Source organism: Parasteatoda tepidariorum, chromosome 1, assembly GCF_982258835.1.
Source record: "Parasteatoda tepidariorum strain Cologne lab strain chromosome 1, Ptep-v5.0, whole genome shotgun sequence".
Taxonomy (NCBI): domain Eukaryota; kingdom Metazoa; phylum Arthropoda; class Arachnida; order Araneae; family Theridiidae; genus Parasteatoda; species Parasteatoda tepidariorum.
In genome coordinates this window covers 113,335,043-113,360,559 of record NC_141755.1, presented here as the reverse complement: position 1 = coordinate 113,360,559, position 25,517 = coordinate 113,335,043, and the positions used below count along the sequence as shown (strand labels likewise).

The following is a 25,517-nucleotide window of genomic DNA, read 5'->3' as shown; positions in this document are numbered from 1 at the left end:
TTATTAGTAACTTACATGAGCAGATGAGTTATTTTTAAACATATAGAGAAATTACATAGAAGATAGATTGGTAGAAATAAAACGAGTTTCCTTCTGTTATAAGCTGACATGTGACTAATGCAATGTTATGGTGATGGGAGGTCAGAACAAAAAAATCCTTCAATTTGATAAGTTAAAAATCTCTCTACATTTAAATAAATATAAATAATTTAGTTTTCTGATTAAACTAATTCAAGAAAAATCATATTGAAGGTAGACCCTATAGTTATGATAACTTCCGAAAATGGAAAAAAGGAATTTTCAGCTAACTTTTCAAAATTATATAAATGAGTTTAATTTAGAAACCCCCTCCCCCCCAAAAAAAGAAATGAATAAATAAAGTAAATATTAAGATTAGTTGTTCGTTAAATATTTTGAAATTTTTTTAAAAAAAAGGCAAAGATTATTTAGTCTTCAGACAAAAGAGTACAAGGCCGTAAGAAATTATAATTTTTATGAGATTAGTTTTATGATAAGTTCTGATTGTGATATGACATGATTTTTTATGATCAATATAAGTATTTCTTTAGAAAATAACAATTAAATTAAATTTAATAACTCTAAGACCAATTTGATGTTTTTTAAAAGGAAGAAAAATGTAATGCATATCATCAGACATATGAATATGTGACTTTAAAAACTCCTTATTATACTGCTCAGAAATTTTCCTTAACTAAATTAAATGGCACAGAAAAAAAATTCAACTGAAACAAGTGATTCTAAAATTAGGGAGTGGAGTAAAGCAAATAAATCAAATGTCACATGACTTTCAGTCGCAGATTTTTCTTAACAGGAAACAAATTGATTAAGAAACAAGAATTTGACAAGAAAGTTTCTACGAAATGGTTTCTTTAATGAACATGTAACATTCAAAAAAACTCCTCAATCATAGATCCTTTGGGTATTGAAATTCTTACATTACTTTCTAAATGAGTAAAGTTAAAATTGAGTAGAGCGTTAGTAATTGTTAAAGCAAAATTTGAGTAGAAGAAAGTTTAGAAAAGCTAATGGGCACTCCATTGAAATTTAAGCAAATGTAACTATAAAAACAGAGTAATTGGCTTTCAGAAGGGAATTATTTTGGGAATTATTGTTCTCAAAAATTTGTGAACTGAAAGATACATCAGAGCATTGATCACTACTTTTCAAAATTTTTAATTATATTATTAACAGTCCTAAAAAAGAAAGTTATACATACAATCCATAGAGCACTCACGTAATCAGCATCACTTAACCAAAGTGCACATTCAAAGTTAGCTTCAATGTCATCAACAAAGGGAATTCTCTTTCAAAAACAAAGTAAAAGATTCTGCAGAAATTGATGTCATATAAAACACCTCCTAAAAATATACAATACAAGATTAGAAAACACCAGTAAATGAATTAAGGCTATAATTATTAAATACAGTCATTACTGCGACCAATACATCTATTTCATAGACACAATTTTATTTTAATGTGAGTTAGAAAATCTGAATTGAACTGTTGATTCCAATATAATATGAAATTTTTATTTAATTTTTTTACAATAAAATCACATCAAATACAGGTGTTAAACATTTTTGCTCTTTTAAACATTTGGTTTTAAAATAATGAAAATATGAAAGCACTCAGTAGTAGTAAAAATCATAATATTTTCAAAAACAACAAAAATATCAGATGTTTTCATATACATGCAACATTTTGGTATATTTTCAATATGAAAGTTAATCTTACTTTTGATAAATGTTGAATTATTCATTCCAATAAAACATGAATTTTTTCTTAAATTTTTTGTAAGAAAACCACGTCAAAAACAGGAGTTAAATATTTTTGCTCTTTCAAAACAAAAATTTTGTTCATAGGCAAGAATTCAATGGATAGCAAAATATTCATGAAAGTCCACCTATTCTTTTGACATTAGTGCAAATGAACATAGAGCATATTGAATTCCACATGAAAGTACGAAAGAACCATAATTTCTTAAATTAGACATTGTGGCATAACTACCACTATAAATATTAAATACCAATTCACTATTATATAAGACATGCTAACTTGACTCTATCATGAGGTACCTTTTGATAGGTGACATAGTCTATAAATAAATCCCACAACGTATTCTATGGTGAAAAGGATGGTGGAATTTAAGTTACTCTTCATTATTAAGAATGTGCAGTGCATTCTTGTGCAGTCTTCTGTGTGTTAATAACATTAGTACATTTCTTTCATGAATTATATTTTTCATGCTTAAAAATTGTACTCAATCGTTTTAAAAAGTGTTGTGATAAATAATTTATTTTGGAGATAAATCATGTATTCTTTTTTACTTTATTTTTGCTCAGAGCTTTCTGGACATACGTTATTTAGCGGAAATATATTATAATCAGCATAACGTCATTTTCTTAGAAGATAAATTAAAAATTTAGAATGGAGTAGATAGAAGAATAATATTTTTGTCAAAATAAGTTCAGCATTTATGAGTAAATATTTACTGTAATTCTATATATTTACAATGCAGCGACTTCTTGCTCAGAAGTGCAATTTAATTTAGACCATGAGGACGGGTCACCATTTTGAGGGTCAATTTTAAAGTTAAGTACAGTATATTATAAGTTAAATATATTCGACTTTAAGCAGCAGCTTAGCATCAAAAGCGCAAAAATTTGTGAATCAAAAAATCAGAATGGGTACCTGTTGGGAGGGGAAAAGCTTACAGTATAATACTTTGTCTTAAACAAATCTCACATAACAAATGCATTGTATGACACAAAAGATGACATCACATGGGAAAATGGTAACACTAGTACCAATTCGAAATCAGATGTAACAGTGGGAGATAACAAATCATTTTCATGATACTATACTGGCAGTTTGAGCATTTAAAGGCTCATATATGCGTTTAAAAAAATTAATGCTGGTAAAACAAATGAATTATTCACTTCTTATTAGTTCTCATTGTGAATTGTTTAAAAAATTTCATGTTGTTGTCATCGTTGGCCATTAAGGCACTCAGTGACGCAATTGCTCTTGTTTTTCAGTGGGCCATCTATGGCCAAGAATTCAACTTCTGTCACACCTGTTTATAAGGCAAATCCATTCACACAACCTTTCATTTATCCACATATCGTAATTTTGACCAGAATCATAGAATGATCAATCTCCATTCCAAAACTCCTAGAGGTATAATTTGTTATTGGGACATGGAAGACTTTGTGACCTGGCAGATTTAACGTGCACCAGTCACCATTTACAATGCAGAGAGTCTTCGGCAGGCTGGATTCGGACTCCCATTCTCACGAAATTGAGTGCAGTGCCATACCAACCAGACTATCCTGGTTTCAATTCCTGAAGTCCATGTCTGATATCAATAAAACCTTTTACACTATTTTTTGCGTGAAACAAAACGTGTTAAAAATTTTGAGTGTGGCTTAGACTTGAAAGCAGTTTAGATTTGAATTGAGTATTTATTTCTGAATTGTTTATTTCAGGATTAGAAATGAAAGGATCCTTCTCAAACATTTTTAGACAAGTAGGAAGCACGTTGTGATTTGACTTATTTGAAGCATCACCTAAATAAAATAAACAACATCATCTAAATTATTTCGCAAGTGCCAAAATCAATATTGAATCCCATAGGAAATAAACTAAACTTACGCTTTGGGTAAACAATTTTTCCCACTGCATGAAACAAAGAGGAATCCCTTTTACTCCCATCTTAAGAGGAAGAAACACTCTCTTGCTAAGGGCTTTTTAAAGTCTAAAAAAATATTGATAATTTTAAAACAGGAAAAGAAAATTAACAGCAAAATGAAACTGATAATCCACACAAGATTTTTATGGGTGGAGTGAGTGCAAACAGTTGCAGTTAGAGACATCAAATTTAATGTGAAAATAAATATTGAAACTCTTAAAAGTGAGAGAAAGAAAAATTTTCGAATATTAATTAATTTTTCATGACACAATATGTTAAGATTGCTTTCTATATTTGCAGTATTTTTACAAATTAAGACATTCTATTAACTAAATTGTACAAAATAAAGTGTTAAACATCCTAAAGGTCATGTTTTTTTCTCATCATGAAGTTCACACAATTTATTACACAAACCATCTCATTTTCCTCAGGTCGATTTTTGGCAAAATAATTTGAAAAATCTACCTTTTCTTAATATGTTTTAAATTGCGACATACAAGAATCTACAACAGCCATGAAATTCACATAAGAATAATATTTGCACTCTGATTTAAAACAGAAGTGCCAAAAAATATTATGTGGCTTTTTAAACGTCAGAAAAAAATATAACTTTAATTTCAAAAGCTTAATGAACGAAGAAAGACAAATTATCTATCCACTTTTTCTGTTAACATTTAATTTCTTTAGTTAAAAGTCAACTGTAATATTATTCAGCCATTTTTGTATTCCTTTTAACTTTATTTATATTTTCTTTTTTTTCCATCTGGATATTTTTATACACAAGTTAGTGAATAAATTTCGTAATTTTACTTTTTCACTTTTAAATGGGAATTTTTTTCTTTCTCTTTTATTTTAAAAACTAAGTAATTTAGAGAATTTTCTTCTTTTATCTAATATTTTTTATGCTTTAAATATATTTAGATTCAACTTTAGATTTTTCACATATTTCTTCTTCTTTTTGTTTTAGATAAGATATCGCTAAGAGCTTCTGAAATGTGTTAGTCATTATGTAATAAGTGTACCATAGAATTTCTGCATAGTCATGAAGTTTAAAAAGTTATCTTTTGCACTTTACAAAACAATATTCGTATCACTCTATACTCTCTAACATTTGTATTGCACTCTCTAAGTTTTTGTACTAACTGGGAAAAAAACTCTTACAAATATAAAAACATTTAAGGGAATAAATTTAGTTTCTTTATTTTTATATGATAGATTTTACTAATGTTTCTAAGTGATTTCTAAAAATTGCAATAAAAATAAAAGTGAACTCCAAGATAACCCTATCAATTCCATAGTGTTGCACACAAAATGAAGAATCACATGTTTATTAAAATTTTAATCATTATCTAAATAATGTATAAGACATGCATAGAATCTAAGGCATTCCGTATACATCCAACAATATTTTCAATTTCAGACTTGTTTAGTTTTTTGTAGCTGGAATGCGCCTAAACTTTAAAAGAAATGAAACATATTCATTTGTCTCCTTCAATGAGATCTGAAGTATTAAAGACCCCTTACCTTTGGTGAGTTATTAATTTTTGTAAGCACTTTCATCATCAAGGTAGGGGCAATTGCATCAAAACTAAAAAAAAGTAAAAAGTATTTCACAAACAGATTATTAATAACATGAAAAACACAAAGCTTAACAACAAAATTTTTTGAATTAACATTTTTCAATTACACAAAATAAATTAAATACTTATATAAAATAAATATTAACAAAATAAACAGTGAATCGTTTTACTAAAACTTTTTCTTTTGTACTTACAACAGCATTAATTTAGAAAAAGTCCACTTTTATCAAATAGGGAAGCAATCATTCGATGCTAGCAGACACTAATTTCTAATTTTTAAATGTATATTTGTGTAATTATGAATATGCTCAGGGTTTAAAAAAATAAATTTTTAAAAAAAAAAACACAAAAATATCTACTAGTTGACGTTTACGAAACTTAATTCAGCACAATTTTTAGATGCACATACAGCTTAATTCTACACAGGTATGTAATATTAATAAAATTATGCATGAATTTATAATTAAATAAAAAAAGTAACATTTAGATATCAGTACTATATTGAAAATTGAAACTTTATACTTCAATATAAAATAATAAAATTGTTCCAATGTTGCAACTTAAAGTTAAATTAGTCTCTTATTGCCTTTTTAGCATCCTATACTTGAAGCACTTAAAACTTTCCCTCACAAAATTACAGATTTAAGTTTACATTATAAAGAGAGAAAGTTAATTTTCTGAAAGCTAGAAAAAAATGAAATTCCTCTTTGTTTATTTCTTGGACAGATGTGTTGTTTATGAAAGAACAAAATGTTCAGCATTTATTTAATTTTGATGATGATTTAATTTCCACAAAAACAATACAATATTTCCATACAAGAATACAGTCATTTCAATCAAATTGTTTTGGTTTTTTATTAATTCCTTCTAAAATTACTCAAAAAGTAGAAAAAAATATTGTAGATTAGTTGCAAACAACAAAATTTCATAGCTCTAGAAAATTTGGTTTTAAGCAGATTATTACAGACATTCTCAAAAGACATAATTTTTTCTCCTTCAGATTTATGATTTTTGATTTATGGAGATCTTTTTTCGTGGGTTAACCACAAAAACCATCCACGTTTAGCCTGTCAGCAGCACAGCTTGGATTGAACAAATCCAAAGATAGAAAATATTTTTTCTAACCCAGCTGTTGAAGAAAATACACATGAGACTGGCCAGATACAGGCACATGCTCATTTACAGAAAAAAAAATTGGACATAGACTCCAGATAGAATTTTCATAAACTTCTTTTTACTACTTTCAAACAAACATTTGGAACAGTTATTAAAATTTAAAAAAATGTAAAAATTATAAGGTATAAAAAATTACAGCAATTTGCTACTTCTGTTTGGTACTTTGCTTAGTGAGGTTAAAACTAATAATCAAATGACCTTTATTTAGCTTATAATTTTGTTTTTATACTTTAATTTTTGTCTTAGTTTCTTGGAGTACTGTCGGTACTATACATGGTGTTGGACATTGTTCTCCAACAGGTCATCAGGAGAGTAAATCTTGCAGAAAAAAATGTCTAGTAGAAAAAAGAAATATTCAATGTATCATGAATGTTGTAAAAAAATTAGTTCTAACAGAAAAACGGTGTTCATGAAATTTAATTTATTTGTCATATATTTCTGGTTCAGGCGAACTGGGGGTTTAAGTAGTCCGATATAGGGTAAACCAACCAGTGAAGGAACATTTCATATATATTGATTAAAAATAAGAATTTGAAAGTTTTTCTTTATATTGATTGGTAACAATAGCTTACTGCCAAACAATAGGAAGTCATCTAACAATGTTTTGGATTACCTGGACACATATTATCTCTGCAACACCTTGTTCCTTTGAAAAAATTATAAGGTGAGTTTTTGTATTTATATGTTTGAAGTGGAATTAATTGCATGTAAAAGTTTTATTTTTCTCACTGTGAAAAAGAGAATTCAAAATATAGTTATTCAAGTTACGTTTTATTTTTTTTTAAGCATCATAGCATAATAAAGTACTGAGATAAGGGGGTGTTTATTCGCTGGATCACCAAACAATGAAAAACCAGTGAAGGAACAAGTGTTTCTTTACTGGGTTTTTTCTAAGTTAATGAAAATGAAAGAAAAACTTTAATTTTCTTGTACCTTTAGTGACGTTTTGTATCAAAAGTATGTTAAAAATACAAAAAAACAACTTCTAACCAGTGAAGGAACAGGCATGTTCCTTGTGAATGGATGTGTTAATATGTTGACACTTTACTTTTCAATTCATGATTACAAAAAAAAGTTAACATTTTCCAAGTATTTGTATGTTATAATTTCAAGAATAGGCTTGTTTTTAGACATTTGTATGGCATATAAATTCATAAAGAGCATTAAAAAAAAATTAAGTGTTCCTTTACTGGGAAATTTTGTGTTCCTTCACTGGTAAGAGCTGTTCCTTCACTTGGTCTTCTTACTACTTGTTATTGGAACCTCCAAAACTTTAAAACAATATTATGTAAGTTCTCTACAATTTTTTTACATAATTTGCAATTAGTAGCAAATATGTTGACACTGTCATTTAACTAAAATTACGAATTTTGAAATTAATATGATTTTTTAAAAGGCAAGCGAAGCTTAAGTGTTCCTTCACTGGTTAGTTTACCCTATCACGGGCTTGACCATTCCAAACCAATGATATGACCATTCCAAACCATTTTTTATTAAGAGCAGATATTTTTTTCTCTTCTTCGATACGAAATTTATCGATTACAAAATATTGATTTACAATTTTTTCTTTTTTTGTAATGAAATGAGTTTGATTTGTTGAAGCTTCCTTATTTTAGGAGTCCGGATTTCTGAGCTCACACTGTACTGTATATATGCATCACAGAAAAAAATTTAATAGATGCACTAAAAATATAATAAATTAATGAAACGTTTGATTTTGAAATGCTTCATTTTTATTATTTACACATGAAAATAAATTATTGGAGCGATAAAACTTGAGTATATATATATTATGTACATATATTGAACCCTATATATATCTATACACACAAATTGTAACCTGTTAAAGAAGTTCCCTTTTAAAAAGCTTTAAATAACCATTTAGATCTCTATTTCCACAATACTAAATTAACACTTTTAATAAGTTTTGTTTTTGACTGTTAAGAAGATAGCAAATTTTCTTTTCAAAGCATGGAAAATCACTCAAAGAAAAGAGACAAGTTTTTAGAAATGAAATTCAGCATCGCAAAATTCTGTCGATACTGGGGAAAAAAGTTTCAGGTGGTTTTAAATGTGTGGTCACTTTTTTCATTGACCTTGACACTTAATTCAGAAAAGCATGTGTTATGAAAAGTGTAGAGAGAATAAGCCATCAGAATAGTTTCAAAGCATGGTATTGTATGAGTAGAACATGAAGAAATAAGTAGAGAGGAAATGTTACAGAAATTTTTAGTTTATTTGATGTTATAAATGGTTTAGAAAGATACTAAAAACTTGGGACAGTTTTCCACAAAATTTTACTTAGGAAAAGAAGAAACAATAAATTCTACTTTATTTCTTTTAGAAGAGACACTTAAATATATATTTGCTTCTTGAATGTTTAAGTCTGTAATTTTACATTAAACTTTATTAAAGCAATATGGGTAAGACATTATAACTTCTGTCTACTCAATTAAAAGCTGTTCCTTTCCCATGAAAAACTCTTTTGGCAGGTTTAACTGTTATAAAGATAAAAAGCAAATAACTGACTCATTTTAGCTGTAATGTTAAAAAAGATCAGAACTGGAACTGCCTAAGAAAAAAATGTGTCAAATTATTATTAGAATAAAATGCCTATGCACATTATATATTTTGAATGAAAATTACATGCAGTTACATAAATACAACACAAAAAGAAATAATAGGAAAAATGCAAATTTAAAGCTCAATTAGCACACTTTAAAGTTTACCTAGCTCTTCAGGAGGCTGTTGTTGCTGCTGTTGTTTTGCAGCTTCAGTTCCTACACAAAGCCAATTGCAGCACAAAGAGAAAAGGAACAAAAGAAAAGAGTAAAGAAATAATTGCATAAATTACAAAGAAGAAGATATACATGTAGATCAGAAATGACTGAAGGGTGAAAATTTACATTCAGTACACACACAGTTTAATAATTAGCAAGTTGTTTAAAGTAATAATTATCATTTAAAAGAAAAATTTAAAAAAATACTATGAGATTATATTAACATTATAAGTTATAATTTTTACTTATAATAATGAATATATAAAATGTTTTCAAAGACAAAATACAAATAAAACTTAATCAAAAATAACTGATGAAGTCCCTTATACTGATGATGAACTTAAAATTTTTGGATGAATCCTATGCTTCTCAAAAATTTTATTTTATACTTTTTATTTTATTTATTTTATAGTTTTTTTTAGCAAATTAGCAGTCTTCAAATCCTCATAGTGCAGGACTTGACATAAACTGCTTGGTTTCAAATGCAAAAAACACCGAGCAATGATAATTCTATTTTGAGAAAGAGAGATAGGCTGAAAGGAATGCTTTCTCAAGTTTTAAGGCATGCAGCACAATTTGAAAAACCAGATAGAAAGGACTGAAATTTTTTTTAATAACTACTGAGATAAAAAATATTTAAAAAAAAAACATCCAACGGTGTGAAACTATGTGTCAAAAATACATTACATAAATTCGCATGACATAATAACATCTTATTAAAAAAGAATAAAATTTGTGAAAAGGGAAAAAAAAATAATAAAAAATATAACATCAAAATCAAAGTTAAGATTTTATTTACGTTTTTTCTTTTGAAGAACAAGTAAGAACTTTTAAGCACTTTTAACAGTGCTTAATTTCTATGATGCAAAATTATACTCTATTAAGCACATTTAAGGTACGTATGAACTCTAAAGAAAAAGGAAATTCAATTCAAGGAAAATTCCACAAAATTTCTTGTTCTGCAGCTCCACAGCAGATAAGAAATCAAAAGTTACGATAGATGAATAAAATAACTTCTGAATACAGTGAATGGCTCTTTTGCATTTCAAGAGGAATTTATTTGAAAGTGGAAATTGTCTATTTTTCTTCACACATTCAATCCTCAAGTAGAAATTTGATATCTTGTAATCGAAAATTGGGCTGACTTATACCCCAAGATAAACAATAATTTATGTATTTAAGATTATTCATATTAAACAGTACAGTAAACTGAACTTTAAAAAAAAACAAAAGAAGTCATAATATTTATATTTAGTAAACATATTTTAAAAGAAGAAATAGAAATTTTAGTTTAAATTTAAAACACATAGCTATATTTACAACATAATTGAAAGATGTATTGGAAGATGCTCTACTATGTTATAAGTAAAGCCCGGAATTTCAGGCAATAAAAAATGCAAAAATAGGCAGGCAAAAAGGCATTTAAAAAGCTTGAAATAGGCACTTAAAATTGGAGCAAAATGTTAGTTGGTAATGCCTAAAAGCCCATATAGGTATCCAAGGTATAAAAAAAGTTGCTAGAAGTATCCAGTATACCTACATATTCATTTTACTCGACTGTCGTAGCAATAGTACAAAAGAAGTGGACATAATTGCACAAAAAAAACCCTCAACTGCGAAAGTGTGAAATAAAAATTGAAAACTCATACTTACAATAATATTGTATGCAAATTTATTCTGATGATTGGTTGTTGTTGCACATCACAACTAGATTCTTTTTCGAATTTTCAAAAGAGAAGTTTTGTCTCCTGTCAGTCAATATAGTTTTAAACAAAGACAAGGATCTTTCTACTTCGACAGAGGTTATGGGCGCGTACCTAAAACAACTTGCCATGGTAGGAGATATGGTAAGTTCAACTGTAGTATATGGTAAGTTCAACTGTTCACCAGAAAGTACTTTTGCAATGTCCTTGATGCATTCAAAGTCTGTATTTGCAGAGATGACCTTTTCACATTTCTTCCTTATTCTGTCACCAGCTGGTCCAGGCACAGACATTAGTTCTTTAATAGTATTGTCGAAAATCTTTAGTGACTCGGACAAAGACATATTTCTTTTTTCCATGTGTTCAATAGCTCCAGGGAGCTTCCCAAAATAAGTTGATATAAAAGTCAGTTCATTTTTTATTTTAGAACTGCTATGCAGACTTTTACTTTTTCTTATGGATATTGCCTCTTCATCCGAAAAGCTGGTAAGGACTCTAGTAACTTCCTCAAAATTTGTGCAGTAGTATGAGACTGCTGAAATCCATGTTCCCCATCTCGTAAGGATCGGTTTAGGAGGTAATTGAATGTCTGGTGCAATTTCTTTGAACACTTGAAGGGGCTTTCACAAATACTTTTTTCACACTAGAAACAAGCGAGTCTACCTTAGGATAGAGACCTCTTACTTCCTCTGCTATCCTGTGCAATGCATGAGCAAGGCACGTTAGATGGATCATATTAGGAAATAAAACTTTTAAGGCATTTCCAGCTTGGATGTGTATTCTGTATTCTATTCTCTATTCAAACAGCACTGTCAATCTCATGGACAGAAAAATGTCTTTCACCTTGCTCACTCAAGCACGAGTATCCTATCAGCTCAGATGAATAGCCATTGTACAGTGCGAGGGGTGACCACTGCCTCAGAGGGAGAGAGTTGTCCCAAAAGGAATAAAGGCCTAATCTCTATAAATGCATTACAATACGTCGGATGACAGTCAACCATTTCTGTACTTCAAAATTGATGCTCGGTCAAAAGTACAAAAAGCTTTGCAGAAAAAATTTAAATTAGACAAAAATAGGCATTTATGAACAAAGGGAAAGAAAAAGGCATTTTCAGAGGAAAACGTTTAAAAAAGGCAGAAAAGGGCATTTATGGCATTTTGCCTGAACTTCCGGGCTCTAGTTATAAGGAAATTTTTTTGCAAAACACTTTATTAGACGATCAACAAGCCTATCTCATATATCAAAGAGGGTATGGTGAAATATAACAAGGTAGATTTAGTTGCACAAATAGTTAGGGAGAGTTAAACACAGAAAAAAAAAATTCTCTTCAAAATCTATAACCTTACATAGTTATTCAACACAATATTTATCACACTGTAGAGGATTAATTTTACATTTATGGTTGGTTTTTACACTGACTATATTGTTCACAGTAAAAAATAAAAAAAAAAGATTTACCTTATTATTGTACCGAGCTCCTCAATTGTTTAAATAACATAAATAATTTAAATGTTAATTGAGAAAAATACTTAAAAACTGGAAATTATTGAATAAAAAATATATTAATTATTTAAATATCATCCACAGCAGTCATTTGTATTTGTTTACTTTATGCAAGACACTCTAATAATGTTTGAGCTTTACGCTGTAAAAATATGAGCTTATAGCTTTTGACACATTGCAGAGATTTTAACTGTAGTAATGTAAGCTATGTAAGCTATAACTTAATGTTGTATTTTTTTTCGATCAGAGCAAGTGGAGATACAGACCCATCAATCCACCTGGAAGTTTGAAATTTGGTTAGCTAAAAACTTTTTCAAACTAAAAACTTTTTATTTATTTATATATTTCTTTAATAATGGGACATCCTAATATTTTAAGAAATCAATTTTGTGAACAGGGCACTGTTTGCACAGTCCGCTTTAATTGTATGTTTTGTAAACTAATTATGCTGTAATGCTCTTTGTTTTTGTTGCTAAACCCTTTTATTTTATTTTTAGTTGATGAAAACTATTGCATAACCGGTGGATCTGATAATTCATTGATAGATTCTTCGTAAATCATCGATCTTGAAGACTTATATGGGACTTGGATGTAAAGTCTTAGAAGTTTAATCTTCAGCTAATAGATCACATACAGCAAAGGACAAAAGCATTTTTTATTGGGATGTTAGTACTGCTGAAATAGTAAGAAACTTTAAAGGTCATGCTGGTATGTTCTTTTTTTTGGGGGGGGAAGGAAAATTTTCTTAATGATGATTTCATATGTAATTATTGGAGATCTTAATTGTTTCAATAAATGCCATTTTTTTCACATTACATTAGGTAATATTTCCTTATCACTACCTTTTTGAGCCAGCTACTCTCACTAAATAGTATTTGAGGTACTTTGGGTTCAACCCATCTACCTTTCATCACAAATAAGTAAATCCCTTGGTGCCATCATAATGAAAAGCAATTTCCAAAGATATTAAATTTATCAAATAATTATTTTAAAAAATATTTATGTCTAAAAATATGTAATAAGAAGTGTAATCAAAACAAAGTAAAAATATATATATATTTTATAATTGCACATTGAATTATTCTTGATACTAACTATGCTTATCAGTTTTGATGTACAATCCCATTCACACCATATCAGGGCTATTCGCGTACATTTCCTTTGAAGAGGTGATTCCTTACTCTTGAAAATATTCCATTGCCCTCTCTTGGATGCTAGGCAAATCTCAAATTCCAATCATTTTGCAGCAGAGTTTGAAAAAAAAAAAAACAGTACATTTCAACATGCTAAAGAAAATTAACTTTAGTCAAGAATTACCCGGTAATTATGATCAAATTTGCGGTTATTGACGCAGAAGCTACCTTTCGGCGATGCTGCTTGGTTTGGGCAAAAATGGTCGATGGGTTTGTAGAAATTTGCCTGAGGTACCCTAAAGTTACCCGTTAAGTTCGTCCTCTTTTGTGCTTTTTTGTTTTGTTTTTTTTCCTTTTTATAGTTTTCCATGTTTCAATGCCTGCAAGTCTCAAAGCCTTAGCCATTACTTTGGGAAAGTGCTAATACTTAAATATTTTTTAAATCTGTACTAAATTTTGTGAAGCAATACTGTTTCTAAACTTTTGCAACCAAAAATTTAATCATTAAAAAATACAGTTTATTAAAATAATTAAATTCTGCCAAATTGGTTTTAAAACCTCTGTGAGATTAAAATTTGTCTGAAAATGTCTTCTCTCTTTAATTAAACTCTTCGAACAGTTTTAAAGATTATTATTTTTTTTAAATGTTAATTAGATGAAGGGAGGAAGGGCAGAGATGTAGCTATTGGGAGGGTGTAGGAATCATCTCGCTCTCTCAATATTGGCAATTACGATCTTAGTCGACTATTTAAATAATAGTGTGCAAATTCTAAGTTGTTTGTTTCGAATTGAAACTAACAACTTAGAATTTGCAACTAATAACTTAGAATTTCAATAGATACAAGTCTCAAACAATAGTTTTTTTTTTTTAATTTTGAACCTTTTTATAGTGTTTTAATTTCCTATGTTCTTTACATATTAAACAGAACTCTGAAAGCTATTTCAAAGCACCTTAACAATGTTTGAATAAATTTCTTTAGAGAATCCAAAGCTTAGCTACAAATTACACAAGAAAAAATAAATTCTTCTTATTTATTTTTTAACTTTAAAAAGAAAGTGAGTCTCATGAATACTGAATATAATATATTATAAAAAAGAAAATAAAGATGCTTCACTCACTTTATAACACATATTAATTCATACAGACTCTGAATTCAGCATTTGTGAGTAAATGTGAGCCTAAACCACTTATTATAGACTAAATTTGACCTACTATTAATGACAATTAAATGTATAAATTGACCATAGACAAAAAAGTAAAAAATAAAATATTTTGTGTAACACATAAGAATTAAGTTATTGTACTCCCAGTAAATTTTTAGGATATTATGTTTATTTTATACCAAGTTTATCCTGAAATGTGTTGTAAGAATTTATTATAAAATGTTTAAAGGGAAGCAGATAAAAAAGTCAGTGCTTTTCAAAAAACTAAAACATGAAATAAGCCACAAACTTTTCATCTGCTAATTAAAAAAGCCTAACGATTTTTAGGAAAGGAGGCAAAAATTGTCCTTTGCAGCCGCTGCTCGAATTTCAGGGCGCTAGTACAAACAATTCTAGAGTTAGATGTACACACACAAAATCTTCATTTTATTATTATACACAAATGTCATTTTGTATGTTGAAAAAAAAAAAGTCTGGAAGTTATGTTTTACTGTCAATTGTCTTATTTCTACTTAAACTTTTAAATTATTTCCTCCCATTTTTTATAAATGAAATAAGTACAATTAGGTTATGTTTTTATTTTATAAATTTTTAGCAAAATATGTTTTTTAAATAATCTTAAATGTAAATCCTTAGAAAATCCTTAAATTAAATCCTTAGAAAACAACTTAAAAAATGCATATTTTCAATTTGTCATTTTTAAGATGAAATCTTAGGCAGAAAAACACTTGTAATTGGATTAAACATTCCTTAAAAAAGAGAGAGAGAAAGATTATAATGCCTGGAAAAACAAACCTTACTGTTTATTAGTTAGGCTAATATTAGCATTTTGAAAGTTCTTCTAGTATGCATGTGAATTTGATCTAAATGTTGACAGATATTTATACTTTTCATCACTTACTATAATTCATCAGTTTAGGTTATGATGATGCTACAAAGTTCAATGAAGAATCTCGTTTTACTATCTGTTTCAGTTGATAATACTGTTTGTGCTTGGGATTGCCATAGCAAGTCTTGCGAGCCTATTCAGGTGATTTATCTTACTTTTACTGTTGGTTTTTAAATGGACAAATTAATAAAATAATGAACTTAAATACTATGTATCTTGCTTTTCTTTATTATTATTTTCTTTAAATTTTGTTAAATCAATTAAATTAATTTTATTAGTAACAAAGAATGGCAAACAATTTGTTACTTTGTGACTGTTTAATTTTAAACTTCAAAAGAAATATTTTCTGTATTTATATATGTAAATGTATGTACAGAGTATTTGAAAATAATCAAATATTTTTTAAACCTTTTTCAAAAAGTTTAAACATTTAGTGGTTGCAAATTAAAATTTAAATGAGAATAAAACAAATATATCTAAATGTAATGGATCACTACTGAAAAAAGGTAGGACTTGAAGGACCAGAACTTATGTGAAGCCACCACTAGGGAAGTACTTTGAAATTTAAAGTTGACGGAAATTTTATTTTTAAGCATATTTTCTTTGTATGCTTATTATGAAAAAAGTATAATAAATTATTTGGGCATGACTAAGAGAAAAAAATATGTGAATAAATAAAGCTCAAATATGAAAATACATTATTTGTGCTAGATCCACATTGTATTTTGCTTTAGTGTAGTATTACCCTCTTCTTTTTTGACTATTTGTGTATAGTTTTACTTATAAGGAATTATTTAAAAATAAAGGTTACTAAGGTTATTTCAAATTTATTCCTAATAAAAATACTTTCTATAAAAAATTCTTTGGTTGCCATATTTTGAATACTACAGGGTGCATAGCATTTTTATACAATGATTTACGTTTCTTAAAAACCTTTAAAAGTGCTTATTTTCATTAGGATTTGTAAAAAGTGCTTAATTGTCCTTCTTTCAAATAAAGAGTTATTTATTTATTTTTTGATTGTCGTCATAAATTACAAAAAGAAGCTTGATTTTCACAATTTTTTCTGCTATATTTATCAGTAACTTGTTATTTTATCATGATTATGTAAAGTCTTTGAAAATAACTTTGCATTCTGTTGATTATATAAATTAAGAACTTTAAACAATATGAAGAAAACATTTTTATTTCTGCAGATATCCTAATTATGATTTTTTTTCTGATAAGTGATTAAAAATATTTTTTGTATGCTTTTTTTATATACCTAGTACATAATACAGAGTGCTATGTATCCTTGGATTATGTAGGTACCTAGTACAGAGTGCTACACACTCTGTACTAGATATTTGCCAAGCCTAAGTAAAATGTGTTTTATATAATCAATTTAAGGTGAATTAATAAAAGATTCATTGATATGTATTTGATCTTGGAAAAAAATAAGCATTTTATCTTAAAGTTTTAAATTTTTCTTTTGAAACACATTAAAATGAAATGAGTTTCTTCTTTTTAAGATGCAATTTCTGTTATAAAATCTTGTATGTATGATACGAAGGACATCTTTGTATTAGAGCATGAAATACCTTATTTGTCTCCCTGTTGAAAAAATAATGACATTTTATTGTATCTCTCTTTGAATTTTATAATGAAATGAGCAGAAATTTCCCATTATTTAAATAAATTTTGTTATTATTGAGTATAATTTTAAATTTCATGTGATGCAAAATATTTTATGACATCTTTGTCAACATCACAGCAGAAATATGTTAATTTAAAACTGTATCAGAGCATGAATTGCTTTTTTTTAAAAAATCTTTTTTAAAAATAATTGTTTATTACATATGATGTATATTTACTTTTTATATTATAATATAATGATTAAAACTATTAAATTTTTTTAATTAATTTTGTTTTTTGACTATTTTAAATTTCCGATTTCCTATGATGCAAAAGATTCTATGACATCATTATCTGTATCAGAGTATCAAATATTTTAATTCACATATTTTTTTCTTTTGTAAAAATAATTGCTTGTTACATTTTAACATAGTTTTATTCTCTATATTAAAACATAATTTGTTAAAAAGAAATTTAAATTTTGAAATAAGTTTTGTTTAATTTAGTATAATTTTTAATTTTAGTTATGTTTAGTTACAAAATATTCTATGATTCCTCTGTCTGTATCAGAGAATGAAATCCTTTTTTTGAAATCTTTCTTCTGTAAAAATATTTGCTCATTATATTTTAATGTATATTTACTATTTATGCTATAGTTAAGTGAGTAAAATTTTTAAATTGCTTAAATTTTTTTTCTTATATTTTAAATTAAAAATTTTAAATACGCAAAAGATTCTAGGACATCATTGTCTGTATCAGAGCTCAAAATATATTATTTAAAAAAATTTTTTTGTTCTCTTGATATTAAAATGTAATTAGTAATATATATATATATATATATACATATATACATATATACATACATACCGATAACGAGCTATTACAAATATTATATTGCACCAGCTTATATTGGGTTCACCTACTTTCCAGTTTACAGAGTGTTCTATTAAGAACGCCCTAAACATAAATTTTTAGAATCTTTATCAAAAATGAATATAAAAAAAGCATATACATTGGTGATAAATAATTAACAAATAAGCGAAAGAAAACGCTATTAAAATCTGACAAAGCGCAGTACATTAAGACTGATATAATAAACAAGACAGGTTTGATTCTAAGAGAAGTTAAAAGTTGATTATTGGAAATGCTTTCAACCTGCAACTAAACCTGTTTTGTTTATTACATCCATCTTCCTATATCATGGATTGTAAAATTTTGATAGTCCTTAATTTTTCCTCACTAAAACATTAATTTACGACTCCAAATGTGCTTACTTTTTTATTTTCATTTTTGGTAGATTCTAAAGATACATGTTTAGAGAAGTCTTTACAAAACATCAAATAATTATAAATTTATATTGATGTCAAAGTTACTATATTTTATACCACTAACTAAAACTGATCTATTCTCTGATTAGGTGATTGGAGTTAAATTTCAGAAATATCATGCATGAAAAATTCTTATTTTCAAATTTAGTGTGCTATCATTCTTAAATATTTTTTCATTATTGTAAATTTTTACAGTTTTGTCAGCGAAAGGTCCTTTGAAAATTTTCAAATTCTGGCATATAAGTAACAGTTGAAGTAAATTGTTGAGATAGAGGGAACTTTTTATCTTGGTAAGTACTTTGGAACTACATTATAATTCAATACATTTCCTGTTACTCATACTTATAGATATAGTTATAATTTATTTGAAGAGAAATACTATAATAGAAAGAAGTTGATTACACGAACTTGGTTCATCCACTTCAATTACTCTAAGTATTAAAGAAAATTTTTTATTGATATACAAAAGACTGCTCATTTATGATTAGTAGCTCTAAGAAGTAATTTTTTCAAAAAGTATTTAAATGTATATATATATACCGAAAGAAAGAATAGGTTTAGTTTCAAAAGAAAAAAAAATCGAACTTAAAATCAGTTATCAGTAAAAAATAGTCTTAAAATCAGTTATGTGTCTGTAATTATGTAATTATCAGTAATTTATTCAAGATACTTTTTGTTTTAACAATCTTATGAAACTTTTATAATTAATTGTTAAAAATATATGGAATATTTATAATAAATTATTAAAAATAAATTATAGCAATCATTTTTTTTTTTTTTTTTTGAGTGACAACAGATGTTAGGTTTAGCTGCAACCCTCTTTTTAAGAGAAATTTTAATAACTCCTACTATTATGTATCAAAATCACATTAAAAGAAATAACTAAATTAATGCAATGCTTTTTATTATGTAAATTTCAAGAAAATCCAATTTTCTTTAAATAAATTGCTTCATTGCAAAATATTAAACAGAACTGAAAAGAAAATACATTTATTTAACAAATAGTTCTGTATTTTCAATGTAAATATGAAGGGTTTTCTGCATTAAAATACAGGATCAGTATCTAGAAAAACATAATGCACAATTAAGAAACTAAAGTAATTGCAAAAGAATGTTATAATCAGTCATTTAGGAAAAAACTTTCCAGAAAAATATAATGAAGTATGATGCATTAGTAATCATAGTTTACTAATGCATCATAAATAAAAAAAACTTTGTAGAATAAGGAAGTTACTCCGTAGGTTGTCAACCCAATTTATGCTATAAAAAAAACATCACTAGGAGTACAGAAAAGTCGCCAAATAGTCTCCTTTTCCTGACAATAGTTGCTTTTTTTTAGCTTTTTTAGGCAAAAAAAAAAAAATCGCCTCAGGTCAAAAATAGTTGCAAATAGTCATCTGTGGCAACCCTATATGTATATTGAATTAAATTTTTTCTGCCACCTCTTTCAATAAGTCGTTTTATGAGAAAATAAGTTTTGTAAACAGCTTCCTATTGTACCATACTTTGTAAAGTTAATTGTATACAAATTCTCAAAAATGCCACTTAGAAACTAAAAATGACAAGTTTCTTCCACAGTAGAAAAAACAATCAAATAATCTGCCTTGGAAGAGTTAGATCTCTCCCAACTATGCGAAAAAAATATAAAATACTCTTAAAAAAGCATTATCATCCAATATTAAAGCAGTTTATTTTATTATAAACATGTAATTGCAATTCAGTTTATTGTAATACAAGTTAATAGTTATTTTACAAGTTATTTATTACATTATTTCGAAATAAATTAAACATAAAAAGTCTCAATTGGAAGGGAAAATAAATTTATAGATTTTCTTAAGAAATAAAAACTGTAGTTTTTCAAAAAACCGTAAAAATATCGATAAAATTTTCTCTGTAGTACATATTTATTTGGGAGAAAAATAGGGATAACATAAATCTCATTAAAAAATACACTGTTACAATAGGTGATAGATTTTAATAACATACATAATAAAATTAATAATATAGAAATAGTGCTTTTTTAAAAGAAAGTTAAGATCGAAAACATTTACATTTAATTGTATGTATCAGGGTATTTAACCCCTCGAAAAAGGAAAAAAAACTGGATTTGTTTTGAAAAATTTTCAGGGTCTGCTTTTCACTTTGCCTAAATAAAACTTTTTAGGGGAGAGGTATTAACTAAAGTCTTTCCTTTCTTTAAATCAATTATTTACTTATTTAATTTTAATTATATGACCTTTTCTACAAAAACTTAGTGTATGTATATAACAGTAATACTGAATAATAGAGAAAACAAACTGAATATAGATTGTTGAAGTTGAATTTAATGTTAATCTCAGGTCTGTTGATTGTGGTATTTTAAGTAAAATTATATATATGTAGTTCTTTTAGGATGAAGGGAATGCTATTAGTGTGAATCAATTAATACTTCATCAGTATTAAGCTGTCTGACAAATTTCATTAACTGGTAATAGCTTTATATTCACAAAAAAATAAATCTAAATCTTAAAAAAAAAAATTTGATGAACAATAAGAACAAAGTTAACAAATATTAATGTAAAAAAACAAAGCTAACATGATATTTTATCCCTGCTCCTAGAAGAGAATGTATTAAAAAAATTTATTAATACCATTCGAATAAAATAAAAATATTTAGTTAATTTTTTTTTTAATTTCAATTAATTATTGAATTATAATTTTGAAAAAAAAGTATTCTTTCAAACTAAAATTGTTTTCTTGAAAATAAAGATTAAGAAAAAAATTATATAATTGAATTTTCTATTATTCGTATAAATACTCCCAGTTTGGTTGTAACAAAATGAAAAAAAAAATTTTTTTCTTAAATACTTTATAATTTTCAGCTTTATTGCTTTTGAGAATTTGTACAATTTCAAATTAACAATCAACAATTTTTTAATGTTTACGTAGAAATGATTTGCCACAGAATCATCTATGTTAAATGGCAGCATTTTGTTCAGAAGAAACTTATTTCTTACAGGACAGCAAGAAACTGGGCAAAATGGATTAAAATAAAAATGACTAATGCAATTGCTCAACAATAGGTATTATAACTAAAACAAATTAAATTTATAGTAACATAAAGTTTATCATTAGGCTCGAGTATTCATAATTAACATTTAATTATGAAAATAATCTATTTGTAATTGAGAATTCAATATGGGCTTTTAATTGTATCTATGTTCAGTATGTGATTTATTGATTTAGTAGTATTAATAAATTCTTAGTAGTATTAATAAATCCTTAGTAGAAGTAGTAAATTCAGTTTTGTTATTTTGATTGTTCTTTAAATATAAAATTACAATTTAATATATTCTTTAAAATAAAATAGCAATGATAAACTAGCTATCCTTAATTTCATTAGAAATTCATGAGAAGCGTTTAGATTTTTTTTTTTTTCTGCTTTTCGTTTTTACTTATGTATAAAATGATAGGTTATTAAAACCACAAAAATTAACATTATTATTCAAACTAAATTGCAGTTATAAACTGTTCAGAAAGAAAACTCTTTAAATATTTCATATTTCTGTTTGGAAAAAAGTTTTTTCCGCTTAGAATGAGGGTTTTTTTTTTTTCCATCACTGGGAGAAATTTGCTATACCTGATGTAAGATAAAGCAAACAAATTTAAGATCAAGTCAATGTCTCTAAAAAAATTTAAAATAAAATAGACATTCCATGTTCTTGTAGTTTTTAAAATTAGTTAAATAATGTAATTATAGAAAGAGTTTAAACTTCCCAAAGTTTATTTTTATCTACTTGTTAAACACACTACTTTTGCTACAGAAGAAAGTATCAATGGTTTCCATCACCAGTGTAAATAAATCAGTATTGTACTTATCCAGTATATGCTTATATTCCTTATTGTAATTTCCATATTACATTTTTAATATTATCTAAAGTATATTTATATAACGCTGCAATATGTCAATAAGAATATTGTTAAATTTAAAGCTTCATTATATTAAATTAAGTAATAAAAAAGTTATTTTATTCTTTATTCTTCAAACTGTTTGTACTAAAACATACCTTTAGTATTTTAGTTTATATTTACTGTTTTTCTTCACTTGTCTTTATCATTATGTGATTTTTTATTATTAAATTAAAAAATATATCTAAATTATTTTAATAATTTCAATAATTTCAATTTAAAATAAATTATTTTAAATTGAAAAAATTTAATGCCTTGAATATTTCACACTCTTTTATGTTAAAATTGTGTGGGTTCAATAATAAAAAACTGTTTATTTTAGAACATAGTAATTGTATGTTGGGCTTTTTCTTGTCTTGTATGTCAGGCAATTCAAATAAATTATTATAAAATCAACCAATTTTGATACCTGTATTGATGATTATATATTATTTTTTAATATGTTCGTGTAACTGAAGTTAAAATCACTAGATGTTGTGGATGTAAGCTGTACTGCATCTATTTCTAATCACTGTCTTAGAAAACAAAATCTTTCTTTAGCATGAATATTATGTTGCAGATCTTTTTTAAAAGTTTTTCAACTTTAAATTCAAACTTTTATTTATAATGCTTTTAAATTAATTTCTCATTAAATATTAAAATATGTTGTAAAAAGTATAAAATCATTCAAAATTGTAATTTTAAAATTGAAAATATATATGTCAGTTTAATTTTATTTACTGTCATGCAATCACATTTCATGAATCCAGACTTGAATCTACTAACATTAAATTTTTATAGATTAGATCATCAAGCAAATTATGAAATGCATTATAATGGACAGTAAAAAATAGTAAAATTACGAATAATCACCATGCTAAGAAACAAAAAACTTTAATTGCACATAAATTTACCTCTCTCAAAATTTAAAGTGAAATTCAAAAGAAAACACAAAAATTCTGAGGATGTATAATGACAAGTCTTTTAATGGGGACTAAATCTGATTGAAACACTTTTTTTTTTAACCTTATTTTTTCTTAAGGAAAGATACTTCAAAAATTGCATTCCTTTTTAAAGGTGAAATATATTTTTCATAAATCAAGATACAAATGTGTGGCTATACACAAAACACTTAAAAATTAATTGTTTTTGATTAAGACATGTACATACATATTAAAGGCAGAAAAAATTAATACCTTACAACACCTGTGAAGTTTTAGAGCATCCTTGAAAATCATCCTAAAAAATGAACTCAAAAAAGAAACTAATTTATCTTTATAAAATATATAGAAGACAAACATAAATAAAAGAATCATTTCATACAAAATAATCAGATGTTTTGTACTTATTTACTTTTGGAGTTATAAGAGGTTGCTGAAATGCTCCCTTAATTTGTTAATGCTCCCTTAATGTTTTTTTAAATTTATTATAAAATTATATTAAAATTAAAAATATCAAATACTAATTTAATAATCATTTGATTTTATTTAATTTTCAATAGATGAAAGTAATCTTACAATAAATAATTGAGCTCTAATTAAAATTTTTTAAATAGAATTCGAATTTTTAAGTAAATATATTTGAAAGAAAAAATAGGAATAAAAATTAACTTCAGGATCTTTGAATAGAGAAACAATTACTTAAGTGGCCGAAAATAATTTACCAAACCTAAAATGCTTAATTTATACTATTGATTTCCATATCACATTTAAAATTCAATTTATAATTTTTTGCCAATTTTGTAAAATATTATAATACAAAAATAAAATAATGAAGTTGTAAAAACTATGTCAGCTGAAAGTACATTTTGTATATAAAGAGTATAATGGCTTTATAATTTTGTTTAGTTTATAATAAAATGTTAAAAGCTAATTAAAATTTGTAAGCTCTATTACTTTAGTACTGAACAGGTTTAACAGAAATAAGAGTCAAAACATCTTTATATAGTATTTTGGTTAAAATTAGAACTTATAAATCAATATTGATCTATAATTTAGCATGAGGCTATTTTTATTTACATTTATTGTACTTTTATTACTTATTATAAGTTGAGTTTAAAAATATAAGGCATTAATTTTATTTAAGAAAGATTTTGAAAGATAATGATTTCTTGAAATAATAATAATAAACATGCATATACTTTCTAAAAAATAGATTCCTTAATCTTAAGTTTAATAAAATAATTTTCAATTCTAATTTTCTTTAATAAGCTGTTTTATTTAAGAAAATTATTAAATCAATTGATACTTCAAATTAAAAACACAACAGGCAATGTTACTTTGAGATATTTACATATTAACAAATGTTTTGATTTGAATAAATGAGTTAAAGATTTTTAATTAATTTTCCTTGGATAAAAAAAGATGTTACCTAACATTAATTATTTGATATCACATTAATTTAGCCATGTCTGAGCAAACCTCTACCCAGATTTTAACAAATTAGGACACATTTTCAATCGTAACTAGTGCAAAAAGTTCCTTCCTTCAGTTAGTGCAAAAGTTCCTTCACTGGCTCGACAGCCCAGGATGGGCCTTGGCCTTCTCCAGTAGTTTTTTCCAAGCTGTCCTTCTTTTGGCAATGGACTTCCAATTCTTTATTTTTAATATAGATAAATCTTTCTCCAGGGTATCTAGCCATCTGAGATTTGGCCTGCCCCTTCTACGTGTTCCTGTTGGCCGAGCATCAAAAATCTTTTTCACAATACAGTCTTCTTCCATTCTTACTAAGTGGCCTGCCCATTTTATCTTTTGGACCTTAATGAATCTTATGATGTCTGGTTCATTATATGATCGATAGAGTTCTAAATTTGATCTTCTTAACCACTGACCGTTTTTATTAATTCCTCCAAAAATGCACCGTAATATCTTTCTCTCAAATATGCTCAGCATTTCTTCATCTGCACGAGTCAATGTCCATGTTTCACAAGCATATGTTAAAACTGACCTAATGAGGCCTTTAAATAATAACAGCTTTGTAGGACCGGGCTTTATACCGATGTAAGACA

The 25,517-nt window shown here is 26.6% G+C and overlaps 1 protein-coding gene and 1 long non-coding RNA gene across 19 annotated transcripts in view; one reads left to right on the top strand and one right to left on the bottom strand.

Moving 5' to 3' along the window:
- LOC147816738 (uncharacterized) overlaps positions 1–12,568 on the bottom strand; it is a 29,978-nt gene extending 17,410 nt beyond the window's left edge. For 3 of the 8 annotated variants that reach the window (XR_015428877.1, XR_015428879.1, XR_015428887.1), the window contains exons 1-5: positions 12,411–12,568; positions 9,198–9,248; positions 5,237–5,300; positions 3,676–3,778; positions 1,238–1,379 (exon numbers count right to left, since the gene is read on the bottom strand). This is a non-coding gene — a long non-coding RNA (uncharacterized LOC147816738). The remainder of the gene's footprint in view (positions 1–1,237; positions 1,380–3,675; positions 3,779–5,236; positions 5,301–9,197; positions 9,249–12,410) is intronic. The other 5 variants (XR_015428880.1, XR_015428889.1, XR_015428883.1 and 2 more) reach the window with 3 other exon arrangements.
- A 169-nt stretch (positions 12,569–12,737) lies between these two features.
- The window catches only part of LOC122273164 (uncharacterized), a 38,916-nt gene continuing 26,136 nt past the window's right edge, over positions 12,738–25,517 (top strand). For 5 of the 11 annotated variants that reach the window (XM_087150504.1, XM_087150485.1, XM_087150489.1 and 2 more), the window contains exons 1-4: positions 12,738–12,880; positions 12,953–13,163; positions 15,667–15,782; positions 18,779–18,873. The gene's annotated coding sequence lies outside the window, so the exon portion shown is untranslated. Of the gene's footprint in view, positions 12,881–12,952; positions 13,164–15,666; positions 15,783–18,778; positions 18,874–21,581; positions 21,646–25,517 lie in introns of all 11 variants that reach the window. The other 6 variants (XM_087150520.1, XM_087150517.1, XM_087150515.1 and 3 more) reach the window with 4 other exon arrangements.